Genomic DNA, 19,765 nt, shown 5'->3' with positions numbered 1-19,765 from the left:
GAATCGAATATTAACCCTCTCTCAGTATTCCTATGACAGATCATAATCGTATCCATGTGTACATTGCTACAGTAACTAACATGAACTAACATGATCAAGCACCATTCTGACCCCTTTTCATAGGAGTCTCCCATACCATGTCACCCTTGCACCACTGTTGTGATTATTTTTATCTCCCCCACGGAAGATGGGCACAAAATGAAGAGAAATTAGTCTAATGTCACAATATCGTCAAATGGCAGAACGTCCGGAGTTGCACGGTAGACCACATTTGATCAGTGCTATCACCTCGAGTAACTTCCTCGACCTCCCGATGTGAACTCCTCCCTGCCATCATGTTTAGGTTGGTATTTTTTTGAATCGCAAGGGACATTTCATTTGATGCATGCCACACTCGCTTTATTTACACATCACAGGAGCGCCAGCTGTTTTGTCCCTTTCTCGGTTATTAGAAAATCAAAGAGCTTCATTTCATAGGAGCAAACCAAGTGTGAATCCAGAACGTTTTACTCTGATGGTAAGAACAGGATCCTGGAGTTTGAATCTCCCTGAAACTTGATGTTAGGGTTAGGAGGGGAAAAAAAAAACACCAACAAAAACAGCTCTGTAGCAAGGGGAGGGCGCGACTTTCAGGAGAGGCTAATGCAACCCAAAATGGCGCGCACCGGTCCTTCCTCATGTTTATCTCACGCAGCTGACTCAACTTCTGACTCAGAGAAATGTTCTTTCTCGAAAGGCTTGCTTCTCATCAGAGATAGGGGAAGTTTCAATCTGGAGCTAAAGAGAAAGTACCTTAGAGAATGAACACTGTTTTCTTTACTTTGATTCCCTTCCCATAAAGGGAGTATGCAATGTTAATGAATTAAACCCTGATGCCACCTTCCGCCTAGCACTTACTCACTAGCAAGTCTTCAACGAGTATGAATTCTCTTTTCTACACGCGAGTCATAAAAAAGTTAACATCTGCTATAATCTGATCATCTGTCTAGGTACACAGTTTTTATAGCAGGAAGGGGGGAAAACGCAAAATCCCTTAATGATGAATTGCTGATGTGAGGCAGAATCATGAGGACCATTTTAGGCATGTGTTTTATGTTCCTTGTTATCCAACATTACTTATGGAAGCCCCTGAATTACACCCATTCTTAATATTAACAACATAAAGAAGAGTAAAGAGTCGCAAGTGGGTTCCTTTGGGTGAATTGACCGGAACATTTCTGAGTCTGCTCTGTAGGGACCAGATAGACGCCCAACACTGGCCCTTCACTACCTGGAGACAGTTGCCAGTGACCATTGTGGAAAATGTAGGGTCTTGTTTCAGCTTTCAGATACCTTCTATCAGTATGAACAAGAGGCTCATTTTTGTGGGAGGAATTTCTCAGAGAAAAGGTGCATAGCCGTGCCTTTACCAGAAATGTGTGAACTGTTCAGATACAACTTAGGTAATCAGTATGTATACTATATACGGTTGGATCTAATTTATGATCCATAACATTCCCGATAAACTTTCTCGAGTTATTCATGCCATGGTGATATGATTATCATGGGAAGAGACTTAACCCCTCTGCCCCGCCCTCCCCTGAAACAGCCTCTGTCACTCAGATGTGGATAATGTGACATTGTTGGAGGGGTCTGTGATGCCAAGTGTATAGGCTGTGACATAATAATCTCAGGTTCTCTGCATGCTGATGCTAAGCCGCCAGATGGCTCTTTCCTCATGAAACTAACCAGTCAAGCACCTCGTAAGGCTCTTTTCATGGAGCTGGGTTGCTGAAATTGTGAGTGGTAGGTAATTCCAAGTACACAGAACTTGTTTTACTCATCATAAAAATTCAATAAAACAGTCCTCTCTCCCTTCATATCTCTCTCTCTCTCTCTCTCTCTCTCTCTCTCTCTCTCTCTCTCTCTCTAGCTCTCTCTCTCTCGCTCTCTCTCTCCCCCCCTCATGGTCTTTTATCCTCCATGCTGTCCAATGACATCAGGACTGATGTAAGAAAAAACTGAGCCCCCGGTTCGACTTGAGTGTGTCCCCCACCTCCAATCTGATGATGTCACTCTTGCTTCAGAGTGCTATAAATAGCGTGCTGCTTATCTGATACATGGGACTCGCTGTGGGTAGGGAATCCCCCCCACAATCCCAAAAGTGCTGGATGGCAGAGTTGGGATTTAAAAGTAACTGCTTCAATCGTAAATCCATGAGTGGCTAAATCACCACTCTAGTTCTTCATGACATGGGCCTAAATGTGACCCTCTTAAAAAAGGTCTAACGGTGACTGATTTCTGGTGAGACCCTCCCAATATGGCTACCTTCTCTACTCTTAAGACGTTGAGATGGTTCATTTACCCTGAAAGACAAAATAAATCTGGCACTAGCCAGCACTCTTCCCTTTTCATGATCCACTGGACTTTTGAGGGTCTCCAGTGACTCTGGTGTTTCACTGTTAGGCCTCATTTCTCTACTGCAGACCTTTGCGGTGTCTAGAGACCATTCTCTCTCCGTGTGTCACAATAGCACACCCACACCATTTTAAGTTCTTTTGGGTTTGGAAGGATAGATCATGATCATATCCAACCTCATATCTGACAGCCTCCAAAACCCCTAACAAAACAGAGTAAGTTGAATTAATGCAGGTAGAACTCTACATGTAGCTCGGCATACACGATGTGACAAGTCACTGCATTCTGTCCTTTCCTGTTCCCCATCTATTAGAGTAATAATAGGCATGGTTATCTTCTTCCATAAAAAGTCTTTCAGAGGACAAATGTTCTCTGATAACTAAATTTATTTTTGTTACTGAACATCTATGAATGTGTTCATTTATAAATATACTGGCTGGGAATAAATACGTCGATGGAAAATAATTTTTTTCAAAGTATACTTAAGTTGCTATTATAGGAACATACATCTTCTGCTGCACCCAGATTCTAGTTTAGATTACAGATTTTTCAGTGATGGTTTACATCTAAGCAGTCTTTATAGATGGTATGTAGGGAGGCTTCAAATGCTGCTCCCACTCAAAAAAAGTGGCACTCAAAAGTGTCTTCTACTTTTGTCCAAGTTGCACGGTGTAGTGAAGGCAGACATCACAGGAGGAAGTAGGTATCACCCAGAAAAAGAAGTCCTGGTTTCAAATCAATGATAATCTCAAAATTTTATCCCCCACCGATGCTCCCCTTTGGTAAGGCAAAATTGAAAATATAATAAACAAATAAATAAGTAGTGAGACAATGTAAAATTTCATATCAAAATGAAGCATTTGCTAGATCTTTCCAAAGCCACCATCAATGTATTTTCATTGCATGAAAATGGCTTTTTATTCTGACCGTTCTGTACATGCATGCACTGCTCTTCGATCACAGCAACCCTCGTTTGTCGGGTGGACAGGACTGAGTTTGTGCCTCTTCAGAGGCAGATCTTCGAATGTGATATTTAAACTTTGCTCCAGAGAACCCTTCTTAGATTTTACGACAACAGAGGCAGTCCTTTGCTCATTTTCATATTGGCTGTAGTGAAAAGGCTGGAATTACGACGCAGAAAAGAGAAGCTTTTATGGAATACCATGATCCCGAATCAGCTGAAATAAAATTTTATGCAGTAGTCTATTCTTCAGGCCTGATGTGATTTATATGCCTACGATGGCACTTATACATCCACTTTAGAGCTGATTAACTATTTGGTCAAATCTGATATTGGTGGATATTTGTGGGGCAACACAGTTCACCAGAATCTTGATCAGGAGCAAACCCCACAACCCCACAACCCCACAACCTAGTGCCTAGTGTCTTCCTGCTTGATTAGAACATTGTTTTACCAGCAGGATATCCCACTTGGGGACTAATAGGGTAACTATATCTACGTCTACATCTACATACATACATACATACACACACACATATATGTGTATATATATATATATATATATATATATATTAGTTTCCATGGTTAAAATATCCTACTTTACAATGCCAGAGAGCTTGGGTCTGACAGTGTCAGAAATAAGCAGAAAATGATCACCAAAGTACTGAAGTAAGAGGACGATCTGAAGTCCCTGTGTCCATCATGTATGGGTAAACATTAAATGACATAGCGAGAAGATGCATCTATTGATAACTGTAAGCGTTGTCTCATAAATGCATTGGTTTCGGTACTCATAATTCCTGGAAGAGGCTCAAGTCCTATGGAAAGCATAAAATCACAAAGTAGAGTTATGTTTAACTCTGTCTCTAAGATATTTAACATTCCTTTCTCTCTGATGGAAACCGCCATCAAATACAGATTTCTCCTTCTTTGATATCACTTTCCCACTTATGCAACTTGTAGGAAAGGGGACAGTGAGTCACTGACTCATAGGTGAAGTGACTATGCACTCCACCTCTCTGCGTCTAGTACTCAAAAGGATCCAGCAGTCTTCAGATTTAATATATACAGGAAAGACTGGCAAAAACCTCCTTAGAAATTATAACCATTTGCTTGCTTGTTTTTTACGATTCATGAAAACCTCTCTGGTGCTCAGTTACATGGTTTTTTTTTACTGGCTTTTGTTGGTTTTGTTTGTTTGTTTGTTTGTTTGTTTTTGCTTTTGCAGTTGTTTTTGATTTCTTGAAGCAGGATCTCACAATCTAGCCCTGGCTACCCTGGAACTTGCTATGTAGACCAGGCTGGCCTCCAACTCACAGAGATGTGCCTGCCTCTGTCTCCCGCATGCTGGGGTTTAAGGCCTGTCCCACGGTGCCTGGCTACTTTTTTCGTTTTGAATAATGTCGTTCCTAAACACAGGCATCTCTGTCCTCTAAATGATGTGCTAAGTAATACGCTGGTTTTCCCACTATGTTATTCTTTATTAAATGTGACTCTTTAAATTTTAATCTTTAAATCTTAATCAAATTATTCTCTCATATATTTTCCTAGGAAAGTTTAATCTCAACTCAGATAAAAGTAGAAGCTGTTAGATTTCTTTTTTTATTTATATCTGAAATTTGGATGATAGACTGAATACTCATCAAAGCCGGAATTAGTCTTAACACTGCATCAAAACACATATTTTTATGTTTGCGTAATTAAGTTTTAATAAACATGTTTGATGGCTACTTGGAAAACATAATTTTTCGATGCAGGAATGACATTTTATATGCTGTGATATAAAGAGACTGTGCAAGACCATTTGTTTTTAATTATATTTTGATTATGATAAGCATTTGTTATTTTCCTAAGTAAAGATTCAATTAATCTTATAAATAGATTTTCTAAATTTGAGGCTTAAAGGCAATATGTCAGGCACAACTCTGTACGTGTATTCCAGTCAGTTCGGGCCTTTTCTGACGTCTTCTAGAATATTTGTTATTGTGCGTAACATTTTAATTAGGACCATAGTTTTGAAAGTGCTTACCAGATTTCTGTAACACAAGTGTTCTGTTAAATGAATCGTTAGTCATTAAGAAATTATGTCTGGAATTATTTTTTTAGGTTGGCAGTTAAGTTTTTATTTCTTTCTTGGCCTTTTACATTTTTTAGACATAGCACTTTTTTATTACCGGTTGAAATCTTGGATTATTCAGTATGAAATTAGGAGGTTTTAGATCTACATAAACTTACATGGCTCAAGGAAACTGTAACTGATGTAAATTTGAGACGGAGGCCATTGTACCTGGCCTTTTGCACCTGCTATGCTAGGCAGGAAAATTTCTAATACCTATTTGAGAAAAATTCGAGTAAATTCCTTTGAAATGCATTGCAGTCATCACTAAGCATTGCGTATTATAACAGCGATCGCTTCTGTCAGCCATTTCTAAATGACCGACTTTCAACATGAAATGGACGCACGTGAGCACCTGGTTTCCTACCAGTGATGAAACCTTAGTGTGTCAGTAATGGGAGATTCTGCAGCAGGTGATGGTAATAAACTTCATTACTAGATCTCAAGCACAGGAGTTACATTGGTCTGTACTCGCCAGCATAATTGTTTACTTTATAACGTTTCAATGCAATTATAGACCTGTGTTATACTTCCTGAAGTGTCAGTAGAGTCTTGGAATTCTAACATGACTCTGAAAGTTACAAACAAGGTATATTTAGAGCTCAGAGATCACACATCCAATAGTTTTTTCTTCTTTGTCGCAGGAGAGCTTTTTTCCTTACAATTTATTTGTCATTGGTTTGATTGAGTTTTTATTTCGTTTTCAAACTAACGAAAGTTCTTTTTTTTTTCCCTAAATATAGTTTTAGAAGCATCTTCTGAACGACGAGACAAGGATGTGGCTTTAGGAGGGTGGCGTGGGCCAGGGTGGCATAGCCAACTCAGTAGAGTTGCCTTTTCTTCGTAGTCTGAAAGCCATGGCATTGGGAATAGTCCTTGGCTCATATGGGGACACAAGGCCACAGCACAAGTTCTGTATTCGTTTCCAATTGCAAAGAGGAGTCTGGAGAAAAACAATGAATTAAAAATAAACAAAGACCCCTGAAGCAAGCAGCTGACAGAAGAATTATGGGGGTTAGTTTGGGAAATTTGACAAAGGGCAACTGCTGAATTAGCCAACTCCTCCATCTCAAAAAATAGCTGGGTATTTTTGAATGTGTCCACTAAAACCCCTAATCCTAAATCTGCCAAATAATGGACGAGGCTAAGACTTGGCAAGACTCTGGCTTCTCTTAAAAAATAAATTGCATAACTCAGAAAGTATGTGGTCCTTCTTGTGAAGGGGTTAGCGCCTCACGGCAGGGTCTAGCTTCCCAACTCTGTATGTGTGAGAGAATTCATTTTTGCTGTGTTGTATCAAGTGAGAGACTGAGAATCTCACAATGCAGACTTATGAATATGACCCTATTTTGTTTCCCCTTGGGTGAGGGCTAGCATTTGTTTGTTTTGTTTTGTTGTTGTTGTCATTGTTGTTGGACAATATAACAAGGTTTTCTAAACATTTATAAGAAGGGAATTAATTGTTTTAAAACAAAATTTAAAATGAAAAGAAAAAGACTGGGGGCCTGGAGAGGTTACTCAGAGTATATAGTGGTCTTTCAGAGGACCCAGGCTTGGTTCGCAGCCACTTGTAATTCTGTCTGGAAGGGACTCAACATACTCATCTAGCCTTAGTCGACACCCGCATTCACACACATATACCCACACAAGAAACACACACAATTTTAATTGAAAATGAAACTGTAGCAAGGGAGAAGGGGGCGTTAAAGTTTTGTGTATTATGTAAGCATTCAAGTGTAATCAGCTCTACTGACATTGAAAAATAAGAACTTAGTTCTGAACAATGGTAAAGTTAATAGGATAGTAATCATTGTATTACTCCAAGGTTGTTGTTACCTCCTAACCTGTCAAATGGTTGCCATCCTCATTCAGCAGAAGGAAGTGGCAGATTATATAGCATGAATGTGTCTTCCAACACCCCACAGCTCTTGCTGGACAGGTTGGTGTGAGAAGGTAAGCACACCAGCAAGGAAGCCATAGCAAGAAACGAGTCAAGAGAGATTTTACGTTGGAAATGTAGAGGAAGGGGAAGCAGTCTCCAATTCACAACTTCGCAGGACACTTGCAAAGGAATTAGATGAAGTGTCAAGAGGCTGCAGATGGAGGACGGCCATGTATGTAAGGCAAAACCTTTCTGCTTATTCATTTCCCGGCATTCTTCCTTCAGAGTACAATTCCATTAAAGGGGACCTAGCTGGAGATACGCTGTTTTTTCACCTGTCTCTCGTTCTTTAGGTCCTCTGTGATTTGTGGAAATTGATAATCCAGCTAAATTGAGGTACAGAATTTATCATCATCATCATCATCATCATCATCATCACTATATTGGTTTCCAGAACAAGTCTTTCCTAACCTTTTTTTTTAACATAGATATCTCATGTGAAATCTCTTTTTCTAGGCATCGTGGCCCTCATTTGGACATCAGAGTTTTTTTGCGCCCCCTCAGGAAAATGAAGATTGCCAAAGTTTGTTTCCCAGAGATTTTCATCAATTGAAGTCTTGCTTTTACTTCTCTGACTGGAAATCATAGATGGCATTTTAAGTGTAAAGTAAAATACTGTCCTCAAGCCTCCTCGTACAAATGTACTATTTGTCTTCATGTGATTGTTTAATCTTGTTTTGACAGCAAACAGAACCCTAGAATTTGTTGGGCTTTCATTTCAAATTAGCTACTGTCCTAAGTAACTAATTTCCACTACTATCTACCAGGCTAAAATGGGCGTGTTTGCTTGACAGAGGATGTTAGACTATCTACTGGGAGACACAAAAAGACTTGCCTTGGCTTTGAAAGAAGATGGGTTGGAAGCTGGAAAGTGATACCTCCCCCACCCCCTCGCCCCATTTCTTCAGATCTGCAGGGTTCCATTTATCTTTTTTATAAAGACTTTATCTGAGGAAAAATTAAAAGTTTTTTTTTAAAAAAACCTTCTTGCTAAACAGACAGTTTAATTGGTTCCACTATTTTTGGAAACTGCAAGATAAATGCTACGTGCGAAGTTAATAAACCACAATTGGAATTTGCTTAAGAGCGCTCTTTCGTTCCACATGGGCCCATTCACCGCAGGAAGCAATAGGACCTAGCTGGGTTGCAGTAATATATAAGCCCCTTTCCGAAGAACAATGTGACTTTCTGCATGACCTTGAGGAATGTAATAACTGTTCTAGGTCCCCACTGGACAATAAACAAATTGGGGTGGGAATTGAAGACTAAAAACAAATACTGTAACTTAAAAAAAAAGAAAAAAGAAATAATCCAGCAACTGCTGTCTCACTTCTCAGATGAGGAAGACCATCATATCTGTGCTAATAGTTGCCATTTTCCCACATCTTTATGGTTCTTTTCCCCCATAATGACTTTAATCTTTATCTGATTAATTTTGAGCCGTGTAAGTGCATGGATTTACCTCTGTTACATGAGCTACCATCTGGGTTTTCCATATAACCAAGTTATCAGTGAGCACCCATCCATGACATTTACTAAACAGCATTATTTTGTTGCTGTTATTTCCATTAAAGATACAAAGTTGCATATAGAAAGAAGTGAACAATTTAACTCCAGACATGATACTCTCTAGAACTTGTTCCTTTAACTCATATCACCAACTTGAAATATGTAAAGAGCTAAGAACCAAAGAAAGCTCATTTTCTATGTCATTATGATTTAAAATTTACAATTATCTCTTTCTTATGCATAAGTGCTCTGATGAGTAATCATGTCTATGCACACACAAACACACACACACACACACACACACACACACACACACACACACACACACACCTATATGCTTGCGTACAAGTCAGAGGGCTAATTTCAGGCATTGGTCTTCAACTTCTGCCATATTGGACTTTGGGATCAAACTCAATTGGTCAGGCTTGGAGGCAAGAACCTCAGTACCTCAGTCATCTGCGGTCCACTCAACCTTAAACTTTTACGAAACACTTGAAAATGTCTCTGGAGTGTCCTTTTAAAGGGACCTTTGTAGGAATAAGTCTTTAAAGAGAACTGGTACCCATTGCCAATCTGATTTCATAGGCAGTTAAAAGTGCTTACATATTATTAACAAGATTAAAAAATAAAAACACAAAACAACACCACACACATATCATTGCAGATTGAGACAGGCAGTAGAGCAGAAGTTAAAGTGCTCAGAAAGTAAACGAAGACTCATGTGTGCTCTGCTGGCTTTCACGTGATCATGGAAAGAAGCCAGCACATTGATGGGTTGATGTGAGAACTTAAAGACCAGAATCTGTGCAAGTGAACCCTGAATGCTAGGAAACCGTAAGGAGTACCCAGAGATGGAGAGACCTGTGCCACTGCAGTGGTCTTGGCTCCTAATGCCAGGTCACGTGTTTGCTAACTGCAGGTGTGAGCATGTTCTCCAGTGTTCCAATTCTCAATTTTTTTCTTCTGTAAATTTTTCTCATCTATCCTGGATATAATGAAATGGTTTTAAAAGAAGGGTTTTCTTTGTTTACCAAATGGTGAAAGTTTTAAAATAATAAAGTCTTTTCTTGCCAATCTGTAACAGTAAATATTAAATAGGTAAAATAATCAAGGTCTAAACTGTCATTATTTGTGAAGTTGGATGGGATTTTATAGGTGTTTTTGTTCAAACTGAAACAAGATCCTAGGAGATGCCTGAGCTGGACTTTGCATTTCTATCGCAGGTTGATGCTTTGGCTCAGGGCAGGTGTTGGGAATCTCATCCCTTCCTCAGTGTGAGGGCTTTGGAACACAGTTGTCCTGTAACTCTTGGGCCCAGTCAACTTTATTGCAAGGAACCAACCCATTAAGTCTGTTAACGTTTTACATGCATATGAGAAGCAGATGTTTATTTCAAGAGTAAATAGCTATCATATTGCTTTTCCAAGAGATACTTAGAATTTTCATTGACATGCTTATTTGAGAGCATTGTACATACCTGAAATCAGAACACAGAAGTATGTGGCCTTTGAGAAGGACTTAATTAATTCTTAGGTATGTGTGGAAATTTGCTTAACGCAAATAAAAACGTAAAATTTTGAATTGACTGATACACCTAAAAAAATTAAATATACAGAAAAATATTGCTTATCCCAAGAATAGTATTTCTTAAAATTAAAGTTGGGAGACATGTCTTTAAAATAAATTAACCCAAAGAGACTTTCTTAATGTATATTATATTTACTAACATTCAGGATACTAAAATTAGAAACAGAGAAATGTCAAGAGAGTAGTTTTAACTAGTAACAGGCTCCAGCATTTCGGGAGGTAGAAGTAGGAGAATCAGGAATTCAAGTTCAAGGCCAGCCTGACCTAAAAATAAAAAGCCCCAAAGTTACTCTAGAGTAACAATACTACATTCTTTTCACAATAATATGTTGTTTTGGAAAAAAAAAACATAAACACCAAATACTTTCTGAAGTATTTAGGGAGAGCCATTCCATTGCTCTATCTTATTCTTGCTGGGTATCTTTTAATATCAGTTCATTGTTTGGACTGAGATATATGCATAGAAGTTTGTTTTATATAGAGAACAAATGGAGAGAAAGCATGGCGAACGGCCATTTCTCAGAATTGAGGACATCCGTTCTTGCAACTCCATAAAGCTAACAAATTCAAATTTCAGGAAAACGATTGTCATTGTCCTAGCTTCTTACTGGAACAGGAAAACCCACTCACCTTTCTTGCCATTGGAAAAAGACCTCTCCAATGGCAAGAAACTTGTGCCACAAGACCACAGCTCCTGGGAAAATAAGTGGGTCCTGTGATATGCAGATCTCCCACATGTTGGCCCATTTCATCATAAAATCTCCAGCATAAAAACCCTCTCCTGTTTACAAATGTTACCACCGAGCTCATCAGAAAAGTTCTGATGTTTCAGAAAGCTGTTGTGCTCCTGATGGTAAATTTAAGCTTTGCACAATACTAATTTTTTTTTGCTCCAAAGCTTGAATTTGATCATTGGCAACAATACAGCCATATGGTTGATTTCTTCAAGTGGCTAAGTGGCTTCATTTATTTTACAGAGAATGCCTGTTAAATACTCAAGTCTAAATGGCCATAATTGTCTTTGCGTGTTTAAAGTAAAAATAATATTCCGTGAAAATGGAACGGTTCAACTCACAACCCAATTGCACAAACGCTTTCCTTACAAGACAAGGCCTCCATGTGGTTTTCCAGACCGAGAGCACCGCTTTCTACTTCCCTTCGCCCATTACTTCATACTTTTAAAAATGTATCAGAGGTCAAGATTTAATTAAATTGATAATGCCTTATTATTTTTGCTTCAAGAATGTTTTTTTGGTCAAATTAGCATTTGTTTTCAAAGTGAGTAAATGCTGGAGAAAACCTCTGTGAATACCAATGTTTTTCAGAGAGAAGGTCTTAACTTCTGCCAGACAACACTGCTTTGGCCCATCAGTGCAAATGTCAGCACAATGAAAAAGACGATAATTTAACAACTTTATAAAAACAGTTCTGACCTCAGAAATATTCTGGGATCTTAGAATATATTTGGATGCCTTGAAAAACCAAACTTAATTATATTTGTATGTGACAGCAATACCGACATATTTTCTACATTTTTTAACATTAATAACTACTAAATCTTTGGTTTTGTGAACCTCTTCGATAACCTAATCGCTTTCTTATCATTCCAGATTCCAATGCAGTTATCAGTTTTCTTAAGGTGGGCCCTCATGTCAGAAGTGTTCATCGATGAGGTTCTGCTGTTACGTTTTGCTGTTAAGAGTTGCTGTTAAGTCATTTTTGAAAATATTCTTCCTTCCCTGTCCGCTCGAATGCAGAAGGCAAATATGTGGCTTCAAGGATGGCCACTGAGCAATGGCTAACAATAAGTTGGGTCATTCCTAAGAGAGGACAATTCCCTTTCTCCCAGCAGTCATTAGTTGCCTATCATTCTTTGCCCAGGAGTGGGGTCCTGTGAAATTTTCTTCATCATTAACATTGATATTGTTACTCTTTAATAATGTTGACTTTACTGTTGCTCTGGTACTGTTTACGTAGCCATTTCTAGAAAAGGCTGGTTTCGCAGTGGGCCTCTTGGTGGTCTTATTCCTATACTCTTTCCGTGTCCTTTTCCATGATTTTCCCTGAGCTAAAGATGCAGAAGCTGTGACGTAGATGTATCTGTTAGTCCTGGGCTCCCTGCAATATGTTGATTTCTACACTGTGTCCTCTTGTAGTTTTCTGTGGTGATCTTTATTAGCTGCAATGAATGACTTCTTTGATGGGGGTGATCATTAGACTTATCTGTAGGTATAGGATTAGATTTAACTGAAGGAACCAGCTGGTCTATCAGAGTAGTGGAATGGTTTTTTTCCAAGGCCCATGACTACACTAGTTACACAGAGACAGTGATAATGACCAACTGAATTAAGCTTAGGTAGTAAAGTGCGTTATTACATTAAATATACTATCATGTTCACACGCTGGAAGAAAAAAGCTATGAGAAGACACGAAGTTTCCACATGAGGGTTTGGGTATTATACGAAGCACAAAACACACATAATAACTGGTCCTTCTTTTTTTGATTTTAAACAGAATCACACCTTTGGGGTATAGTAAAATAACCCCCAAATGAAAACATAGAAGATAAAATTTGCTTCTCTTTTCTTAATTTTTTTGGTTGGTTTTACATAGACTAGAGTAGTGTGTTAACTTGCTGTAATAAAAACTGCCAAGCATGTGCCTATAACTGGACTCCAGGAGAAAACTCTGCCAGGCAACTGTTTCTTAATGATACAATCTGCATATTTTAATGAGGCTGGAAATGTAGAAAGCTGTGTAGACCCTAGGCTCTGCTCATTCTGGGCTTTCCCCTAGTAGACTGAACATTGTTTCCCTTCATTAACATATGATAATGGGAAATGGGGTTCCTATCAGCACCTACCAGACTGATATAGCTTGACATTTTCAGACTTGAGATGGAATACTAATAACCTTTCTGTAGTGACTCCATGTTGTGCTTGGGCTAATGATCACTCAGTCATAGAGAGGCCGCCATGGCTACCACACCATACAGCATAAAAACAGAAGCAAACTAGCTATGACAGAGCAAAGCTTCTGAGGATGCAAGGACTAAATCCCTTTTTCTCTTGTCTTTTCTCTTGTTTTCTCAGTTTTGTTATACGAGTTCATGTTGGCCAGGTTTATATCAACTTGATAGAGGCTAAAGTTATTTCGGAAAAGGGAACGTCAGTCAACAAAATGCTCCCATGGCATTGGCCTGAAGGCGAACCCGTGGAGCATTTTCTTGATTGATGTGGAAGGGACGAGCTCACTGTGAGTGGTTCCAACTCTGGAATGGTGGTCCTGGGTGCCGTAAGAAAGTAGGCTGTGCAAGCCGTGGGGAGAAAGCCAATGAGAAGCACCCCTCCATGGCCTCGGCTCAGCCTCTGCCTCCAGGTTCCCACCGTACTTGAGTTTCCGCTCTTTCTTCGGTTAGGGACTGTAATGTGACGTACAGGGGAAATAAGCCCTTTCTTTTCCAAGTCGCCTCAGGTCACAGTGTTTTATGACAGCAATAGAAACCCTAACCATTCTTACGTTTCTTCATTTGTTGCACAGATTTCTCAACTGCTTGAACATTTGCTTTTCTTCGTTTTAATTTTCTTTTCTCTACTTCTTTTACCCACTAACCAAAGGCAGCTACAATATGAATTACTTGATATCCATTATTTTATTTAACATTAAACATATTATAAAATAAGCATACATGTAAATTGTTTCTATATGCACATAAAAACACATATCTTCAGGGGTACGAATTTTAGATGTGTGTATGATATTGACAATGCCAGTATGTAATCAAATAATATGTTACAGATGTGTGAGTGTGAATTTGGTAAGATCACATACATTGTGTAATCCACACAACCAAAACGTTGACCTCCCCTCCCCCCAGACTGAACCAGATTCATTTAAACTTCTCAGTTATCATGGTTCACCTTTGGCACTAGAACAATCAGAAGTATAAATAACTTTTATGTTGCATTTTCCTTAGCTTGTAAACCACTCAATTTAATTATGTATGAATTGGGGGTGGTGTGTCTGGACCAGTTACACATAAATATACAAAATCAGGAGTCTCCTATATAAAACTACCTATACCAGAAATCTATGAGGAAATGTCCAGAACAGATTAAACTGTCAATCTGAGAGTCAAAGAACATTCTCATTTACATCCATGTTATTTGGATATGCATGATTCATAGATTACTTTTTAGAGACATATTATCTAAATTTGTCTTCAAAACTACTAGATTGTAAGTAAATAAATATTATGGAATCAAAATAATTCTCACCAAGACAATCATCTTTAGAAAAGCAGGTGTTAACATCTCAAAGGGGGAGGGGGTATTCTCTCTTCCTAAACATCAAGGTTCTGTGGTGGTTATTCACGTTTTTCCATAGTCTCTCAGACTTCCTGCTATGTGGCTTCATACTCTGCATTACTCTGGTCACTTCACTTTCCAGAGTTTCTTCACTGTGACTCTTAGGAGGCCATGATTATAAATCCCTTTCCTTGTACTGGAATTCCGGACCCTACAGATTGTTGGACCATTAGTTGCAGTGAGTGAACTAAAGATTTATCCATCGTTCTCAAGAGAGGGGGCATGGACCAAAGAAGCAGTCCATGAGAAGAACTTGATGCAAAAATGTCCACGTGACTTCAAAGGCAAAGATCTGAACTCACTGTAGTGCTTGTGAGTCAATAAGCCAGGGACAGTTGAAGAATCTTCACTCTACCAAACCACCCGAAACGTTTGACACCCTAAATAACTCAAGGAATGTGGTGAACTGTTTCCAAATGTTATTGAGGGGGGCTGCAGAAGATGGCTCAGTGGTTAAGGGTATTGAGTTAAGAGGACCCTGGTTCAATTCACAGTGCCCACGTGTTGGTTCATCTGTAAATTCAGTTCTTGGGGACTCGATGCCCTCTTTGGGCCTCCACAGGCATCAGGCATGCATGCAGTGCAGAGACATACATGCAGGAAAATATAGCCAAACACATAAAACAAATGATCATTTTGAGTAAGCTTTCTCCGGAAGGTTCTGATGTGTTCATGTTCAGTCCCTGCTCCTATTGAGCAGGCACGTGGATCACGGAAAAAGCTGTCACCTGTGCCTGCGATATTCCAACCCGGGGCTTTCCTCATGCTCCCTTAGCTGACTGTCACTTTTCCATCCATGTCGTGATTTGCACCAATGGCTGGCACAATAAGATTGATTCATTGTCTGGTGAGACATTTATGTCAACCCCTGTATCAGGTACAAAAATCATTCTCAAATCCCTGTCCCTTTGTGGAAGAAAAGTATATCCCATACAGAGGAAATTGGAACTACAAATGTACATCTTTACAGAAAATCTAGAATGTTCTGCTTTTAGGACAGTGCCTGTGAAGTGGTTTCTGAGTTCCCCGGTGTCTGCATTCTTGCTTGTAGAAATATCTCAGGCCTGAGATTCTGTGTCTTAATAGGGATCCTAGTTAACTGTGACCTAGACTGTTTGAGTAGTCTAGACACAGTTGCTACTGGATCTAGTGACCCATTTGCCTTCTCAACAAAGGCAAGGATTCAAACATGGCAGAGTCAGAATCTTCATTAGGGAGGGACATTGCTTCAAGAATGTGGCCAAAGTCCTAAGCCTGATAAGAAAGACATCTCCGTTCCTCACAGCTTCTGTGACCCATCCTCATTTTCCTGCTGGCCACTTTGACCACACCTTTAAAATGTGTTTGGTCTCCTAGCTAAGGTCATAAAGAAACATTTCATGGAGAATAAACCATCATAAACACGAGATGTGTAAATGGAACTGGCCCCAACTCAGTAATTTCCTTGAAAGATTCTGAACTCATGATACTATAAACAAGGTGTTATAATGGGAGTGTTTAATATGATACCCAACAACCCAGGATCTCTCTAGAAAATAGGTACGGGTCTGAAAGATGTCATAGATTTTGCTGATATCAAACACTGATAACTGAGTATAAACCTTCTGTAATCCATTTCTCCTGATAAAATTGCTGGAATTCTTTGTACATGTATGTACTAACATTATTTTTAATTTGGGTTCAAAGTAAGAGGTTCCTGTCATGAGAAATTATTCTCAGTTCACTGTGAATGCTGATCTGCAGTGAACTTTTACTCCTTTTGTCTTTGGAGGTGACTTTTCATACCCAGGGGACACGTGTGGCGAGAGATGTTGCCACTGTATCATCGGAATTTGTGGAATTTTTATATCAAAATTTGTTGGGTTTTTTTTTCTCCCCTTTGATCCTATGAAGCATTTTCCTGAAAGGCTTCTTAAATATTCCTAGGTGTCTGGTTGTGTATATGCTTTAATCAGTCATAGAGAAACGAAATACATTATTTTGCATAAAAGTATTTTAACTTTCTGACAAGGTGGATGAGTGTCTCGTGTGATGAGACTATTGCTACATGAAGTTTATAGATGTGTGCCTACTTCTTGATCAGGGCCTGCATTAAAGTCTTCTCTTTTCATTATTGTTGTATAGTGAATTAGTGCAAAATAAGTTTAACATTGATTAAAAATATTTTATTTATATTTTCCATTTTGAGACTTGGTTACATGTGTATTTCAAGGCTTCTACCCTCCTTCTCTCCTCTCAACTTCCTTCTGTGCCTCCTCCAATTCATGACCTTATCTTCTATACAAATTGCTATTATAAATGCATACACACATACACATCTTTTGTTATAAATGCATACACACATACATACATACATGTATGCATGCATATGTACACATATACATCTTTTGTTATAAATGCATACATATATACATACATGCATACACACACACACATACACACACACACCACTGAATCCATTTAGTGTTACTTGTATGTGCACATTTAGGGCTAACACCTTGAGGTTGAATAACTAAGCACCCTTGCTAACAGGATTTTATTTTGAACAACTAGACTCCAGAGCTCCCGAGGGACTAAGCCACCAACCAAAAAGTACACATGGAGGGACCCATGGCTCCAGCTGCATATGTAGCAGAGGGTGACATTGTCTGGCATGAATAGGTGGGCTTTCAAGCTTCCAGAAGTTAGAATGAGCCACAGGGCCAGCACATGAAGGAACCATTCAATGAAGTGCACTCATATGTAGAAAGTGTTGGCTAAATTCAGTATCAGCTTCCAAAGGATGTCAGCAAAAGGCTCTCCTCCTCCCCTCAGAAAGAGGACAATTCCCTCTGAAGAATGTGTACCGTTACATGTGAAAAAAGAAAGCCTCTCCCTCTCTCCAGACTTTGAGAAGCTCCAGCCATACCGCTTAGCATATTAATGGCATAGATCCTGCCCCCTCTTCTCTAGAGGTCTCCTATTCTACACCTTTTACAGAGCAGCTCAGTCACCCTCTATATTTAATTATTGTCTGAATTAGATTAGATACTACATGTAAAACACTTAACTTAGCCCCTGAGGAGTCAGCACGCCAACATCCTCTTATAGACCCCACTAGTAAACCTATGACTAGGCAAAAAGAGGTCATCTTATTCTTGGTGGCCTTTTGAAAAATTCCCCTTGCTTGCCTATGCATAGGAGAATCTCAGCTCCATGAAACAGATGTGCTTTGCAGTCAAGCTGTGTGTGTGTGTGTGTGTGTGTGTGTGTGTGTGTGTGTGTGTGTGTGTAAGTTTAAGGCCAACAGCACAAACTCCATTCCATGGTTACTTTTGAATTCTTCCTTTAGAGCTTCCTATTGAAATAGTAAATGTTAACAAAAGAAATGTTTAAACAAAGCACTATTAGGTTTTAGTCTAATTCCTTTTATGCTTCTGTTTAATTCAGACAAACTGGCAGAGTTCATTCTTTTTTTCCCTGCTTCACTTAAAATGGTTACAGACGAATGACCTTTCTCACAATCTGTGATCTCCCTCAAATTTATTTCTCAAGAATTTTAGTGCACCTTAATTTTTTAAAGGAAAAAAAACACCTATTATAATTTGTTAATCTAACTCTGCTGCCAAGTTGGCTATTTTATTTAACAATAAATTGGATGCAAAAGCTGCTCCCTGAGGTAGAAAGCTGAGTACCAAAATGAAAAGTTTGGCAGTTTAATTGACATTTTATAGTGTCCCCAAGCAAATGCTAACAAAAGGTAGTTTCACTGAAGGTGATATATGCATATTTCCATTGTTACATACACTAGCATACATGTACATATGTATACATATTTATCTGTCTTGAGAATTATGCTACAACTGAACTAAGGTTTTTTTTTTCCTTTAATATACACACATGGATGCCCAATGGAAAATCATTGTAACACAGAAAAAAGGTAAATGCTTGCTTACTTGATAGAATGTTAGTCTGGAAAGTATATTTTTCCATTGTATTAACATCAACGGAAAATACAAAATATTGTCCTGTGGGTTGAATTGTGCAATTAAATAATAATTTATAATTTAAAGTGTTCACCCTGGCTCCCTAGAAATAAGGCATTCTAGGGCAGTCTTCATGAAGTTAATGAAGATAAAGAACTGGGGTACATCTGAATCCTGTAGAACTGGTGTGTGTGTGTGTGTGTGTGTGTGTGTGTGTGTGTGTGTGTGTGTGTGTGAGAGAGAGAGAGAGAGAGAGAGAGAGAGAGAGAACATTTTGTGACAAGTAAAATGGTATACATCTTTAGTCCCAGCACTAATAAGAGAAAGGCAGACCTCTGTGAGTTCATGGCCAGTCAGGACTACAGAGTGAGACCCTATCTCAAAAAAGAAAAAGAAAAAGAAAGAGAGGAAAGAAGGAAGGAAGGGAGGGAGGAACAGAGGATCAGAGGGAGGTGGGGAAGGAGGGAGAAGAGAGAACTTAGTCAAAAGGATATGGAGAAACATGGGGGAAACAATCCTGCCAGAGGCTTGACTTTGGCTTTCTTTTCTCTAGAGTATAAGCAGTAAGTGTCTGAAGTTTTAAGTGTGTAATTACAATAGTCTTGGTAAAGTAGTATACATTCCTTTACAGGAAATAGAATATCTTACAGAAGTTGACTTCAATGAGTATCACACACACACACACACACACACACACACACACACACACACACACACACACACAGAGAGAGAGAGAGAGAGAGAGAGAGAGAGAGAGAGAGAGAGAGAGAGAGAGAGTTTGTTCATATCTGCTGCTGAGGGACTTGCCTAATATGTGTAAAATTAGACTTGAATAAGTTCTTATCACAAAGGCCTCACTGGAGAGTTCTAACGCCTTCATCATCATACATCAGACATTTCATTCATCCCTTATAAAGGGCT

At 39.0% G+C, this 19,765-nt stretch overlaps 1 protein-coding gene and 1 long non-coding RNA gene across 11 annotated transcripts in view; both read left to right on the top strand.

Moving 5' to 3' along the window:
* The window catches only part of Tenm2 (teneurin transmembrane protein 2), a 1,136,292-nt gene that overhangs the window by 357,417 nt on the left and 759,110 nt on the right, over nucleotides 1-19,765 (top strand).
* Nucleotides 10-8,398, top strand: LOC120095249 (uncharacterized). Of its 2 annotated transcripts, none has more exons than XR_005490625.2 (2): nucleotides 10-343; nucleotides 7,873-8,398. It is a non-coding gene; the product is annotated as an uncharacterized LOC120095249 (long non-coding RNA). The 2 variants fall into 2 exon arrangements; XR_005490624.2 differs by having other exon boundaries at nucleotides 10-7,752.

The sequence above is a fragment of the Rattus norvegicus genome, chromosome 10 (assembly GCF_036323735.1).
Source record: "Rattus norvegicus strain BN/NHsdMcwi chromosome 10, GRCr8, whole genome shotgun sequence".
NCBI classification, from domain to species: Eukaryota; Metazoa; Chordata; class Mammalia; order Rodentia; family Muridae; genus Rattus; species Rattus norvegicus.
Note: the sequence above shows the minus strand (reverse complement) of the source record. Positions and strands in the feature narration are given on the sequence as shown.